Source organism: Primulina tabacum, chromosome 4 (genome assembly GCF_025594145.1).
Source record: "Primulina tabacum isolate GXHZ01 chromosome 4, ASM2559414v2, whole genome shotgun sequence".
In the NCBI taxonomy this organism is placed as follows: domain Eukaryota; kingdom Viridiplantae; phylum Streptophyta; class Magnoliopsida; order Lamiales; family Gesneriaceae; genus Primulina; species Primulina tabacum.
The window spans coordinates 12,357,088-12,361,900 of NC_134553.1; positions in this window are offsets into that span (position 1 = coordinate 12,357,088).

Sequence of the window (4,813 nt, forward strand, 5' to 3'; positions counted from 1 at the left end):
AACTGATACTGCTTGCAAGAACCAATCAGTTGTGATTAACTTATAGTATGATCCCTTAATCTCATAAATTCCGATCGAATCTGCAACCATTGGTTCATCGAGGGTTGCATATTAGATTCGATAGTTATGTGATGCAATCATGAAATATTCAGTGTCATCGCATGCACAACTAGAGAACCCTTGTCTCTAATGTACATCTTACACTCTGTCCAGACATTTCATGTACTACTATTTCGTTAGATCATATAGGATATCCACACTGGTAGGTGAGCGGTTAATTCCCGACTACAATGCACTAGTTCCTATACATGTCACAATTGCACCTAATCTCGCTACCTTGTGACCCTCGCGGACTCGATAAACGAGTTAAAGTATAATTTTGGTATGTAGAGCCTCAGTGTTGTCCCGGGTCGTAATGACTAATGATGTACAATCACAACCACATAATTTTTCTCCCGATGAATGATAACCACTTAGAAAGTCCGAGGGAGGGTTGTTTGGTACAATCATCATATGATTACCCATTTGCATGATTGGACATCTCAATGTCCCTTACCATGAAACACAGTACACAACATCACATATGCTAGTCTCAAGCTCAAGCAGCATTTATCCTTATTTTTAGGCGGCTGAATCGACTAGGGACAAATTTAGAATATACAATGTTTAAAAATGAGTTTCAAGATCGAATTACGGTTCATTTGTATTAAAGTATAATCAAGGTCTTTATCTATATCGATTGCATGGGTATACAGATAAAGCAAAAACGAAACCATGAAATGTATATTATATTAAAATAAAGGCTTTTAATTACAACTGAGTCAATAAATGATTTAGCCAACCATTGGCTTACAGGTCATCTACTCTAACAATACAAACATCATTCCTTTTAAAATTGTTATACCAAAATTATTAAAATTCAATGGGACAGACTCTGCATATTGGTAACTTGCTTACTTTTAAGGGGCTTGGTAGCTGCTAATTATATGGGTATTGCTATCACTCACTCACAAGTGTGCTGAGTGATGAATCATGACCACTCATCCATACATCATGTTTGAATAAAGTGATCATGATTTATCCACTTTGCACATATGTCATGTGTTGAGTGAATAAAAATACTATCTATGTGGATAACACGAACAAAAGCCTTTTTAGGGACGTACATATATTTGGCCATCCTTTAACTAGGCAAAAAATAAAAATGAATTGTGAACAAGTTATTACAACAATAATCAACCAGATCTTCCTGTGATTGATGTACCTTGAGACGTGGCATAATGTTTTTTTCTTTTTTTTTTAAAATTTTATATGTGGATAAATTATTTTAAAGGCTGATTGCCCGAAAGTAATTTTCTTAACAGAAACAAACGAAAACAAAAACAAACATTTTAAAAAAACAGAGACAATAAAAAGTTCCAGAGGGCAAATGGCTTTACCAAAACCGTAGAACTCTTCTTCGGCTTCTCTAGTCCCAGGCTGGTATGTTCCAGTTGAATAAGAAAAAGCAGAACCTTGATTTCCATCATCATACTTCCCCCGGGATTCAGAGGTCAGCACAGAGTTGTATGCATTCTTAATCCTCGTAAACTTTTCCTGAGCACCAGGCTGTATGCAAGACAACACAAAAAGAAAAAAAGATTTTGACGAAGGAATGATATAAACACAGGAACACAAGATACTTAGATTATTTTCGATCCAGTGAGACCTAGATGATCAAGTATTAAACAATGAACAAGATGTAAAACATGGGTGTCAAATACGAAAAACCATGGAATGTTAATGATCTTGATTCTTGGAAGTAAGATATCTGGCTGAATATTCTGTAAGCTAAATAGCTAATAACAAAAGCAAACTCGGAAATACAAAGTGGTAACCGGAATAAGTGCTTCCAGGATTTAAACGGAAGTATGTTTCTTTGGATACAACGGGTAGACTCGTCGTGATGTCGCAAAATCCACCACACTGGCGAAAAGAGTTATCTGAACTTTATCAGCAGAACGAGCTGGAAGATAGCCGCAGGCAGAGAGCAGAAGCGAGGGAGATTGGATGTTTGCTGGCTGTGTTTTCTGGCCTAAGTGATTTTTGTTGGACATCTTATTCTCGCACCCAAGACGTAGCGAAAGTTAAAAATTTTGTTCTTGGAGATCGTGTGTTTAGAAACATTAATAGGGCGTTTAGGATTATACCTTTGCGTTCTTAACGCTGGACTCCAAACTATTCCGATGTTTAGGCGGATATAGCCCTTCTTGTAAATCTCTACGAACGGCTCTTCTCCTTTGATCGCCTAATTAGGTCCACGATCGAAAACTGTTTTCCTCGTTTGGTTTGTACTAGAAAATCCAAACGATTTATGCGTTGAGACTGTAGCCTCCGAATTTCCAAAATCCGGAGACGAAGCGGCACGACGATGGAAGACACAAAAGTGGCCGAAAATTTCCCTTCAATTTCCAAGAGATGCCGAGAGTTTGCTTTCAAAAGGTGGGAAGATTTTGTTAATTTTTACTTATTGATTCTTAATCAATAATTAACCAATAATTAATGAGTCTTAATCATTAATTAAGCAAATCCAATTTGCTTTTTGGCCAAAATTTCTTCCCCAAATAATTGAAGTGGCCGAGAATTTTCAACCAAGGGAGGAGAGGTTTTGGAGTGATTTTTGTGTGCAATTTTCATCCTCTAACAATGAGTCCTAATGGTGTATTTATAGAGTGAGACTCCTAATCTAATTATGAGTCCCTCTCCCACAAGGACTCTAATAATTTCATTATATTTAAACTCCCACATAATTAATATATAATGTATTTATTAACCTTTAATAATATATGATATAATAATATCATATACACATATTTTATATCACCATATAAAATATATACATGTATATGTATATTAAATTAAATAACTATTATTTAATTTATAAACTAACTCATTAGTTAATTTAAATTTTAAACTCCTCTAGAATATTTATGAAAATTTTTGCATGTTAATAGTCATCACTACTAGCACAATCATTTAATTAGTAAATTCTCAATTCACTAAATAAATGATTCCGAACTCATTATAACCCTGATCGACGATCCGAGAGCGTCGATGTACCAAGGATACAAATCTTGTTCATATAATGAAAATTGAAAATTTCGAAGATCAAAATTTTCATTTACCAAATTTAGAACGTACCATATATGACAGTTACATAATTTGGCAGCTGCCAGTTTTAGTGAACTCCTTCATGAAACAGGCAGTTCTACTCTCCTTCCTTATTTAACAATCATGCTAACTTCAATTTCTTCCATCCTATGAAATCAGCTCATAAACTTCTTTATAAGCTTCTTGTTTGATATCCATCAAACTATAGTCGCCAAATTCCAACTCCTTGAAATTTGACTATCTCAACGGGAACACAGAATCCGATACTTGTGTGACCCTCAATGGTTCAGGGATACAACTAGCCGTGGGTTCACATCTCTATGTGATTGAGAATAACATTTATTCTTATTCGGGCTTATCCTAGTTAGCCCCATTCTTTTCATCAACACCTTGGTCAAGAATTTCATAACTCATTTCTGATTTCACCCATCGAATCATGGTAAGAGCGTCTAGTAGCATCGTCCCATGATCCCCTAGGTATCACTGATAGTTCCTGCAAGAACCTTTAGTCATGGTTAGCGTATAGTACGGTCCCTTTCAACTCATATATCCCGATCGAATCTGCAACCATTGGTATATCGAGAGTTGCATATGAATTCGATAATGATGTGATTTATCTTTGAGTACTAATAGTGGCATGGCATGTGCAACTAGGAAAACACCTTTCCCTAAAGCACATTTCTTGCTCTGGCCAGAGACTCCTTGCACTATTAACTCATCAGATCACATAGGATATCTTCACCCGTAGGCGAACGTTGAATCCCCGACTACAATGCATTTCCTCATACGTATTTCGTAACTACAGCCAACCTCGCCACTTGATGACCCTCGATAGAGTCGATAAACAGATCAAAGTGCATGCTAGTACGTAGTATGCCCTACATTTTCCTTGGTCAAAGGACTAATGGTGTACAACCATAACTGCGGACTATTCCACTCGATAAGTGGGAACCACTTGGATAGTCCGAGGGAGGGTTGTTCATTGCATCATCATATGATCACTCATCTGTGTGAATAGACATCTACATGCCCTTGCCAATGAAACATGGCGTTTACACCACAGATGCTAGTCTCAAGCTCGAGCGACCTTTATCCTTGTTTTAGGCAGTTGATTCGACTAGGAATCTGTTTAGAATATACGGTATGCTTCCTAATTAGTTTCATTATCTTAAGTTACGACGCAGATCTCATGGTACCTATTGTATATTCAAGGACTTTATCTATGCAGCTTATATGGGTATACAATAAAATATAATGTCATAATAGAATAAAATCGTAAAATATTATTAAAATAAGATTGTTTTACATTAGAGTCAATAAAGCTCGAGCCACAAGTTGACTTGTCGGGCACCTACTCTTACAATTTTTGCCTTGACTGGTCCGAAATTCGACGCACCCAAGTCGCGCTCGTATGTGTACTTGCACACAAGTCAAGCTTGTCTTTTCTAATTCAAATCGAGCCCATGATTTGCACTCTATATGCGACATGCGCGAGAGAGAACCTCTTGACCAATCATTTTTACACTTTCATAAAGTTTAACACAACATAAGCTCACCTGTACCACATTATTTTTCCTACGTGGGACAAATTCACCATCCTTTAATTTTCATTCACATAAAGAAAGCCCATTAGCGTACATCAAACCCAATATATTTATTATAT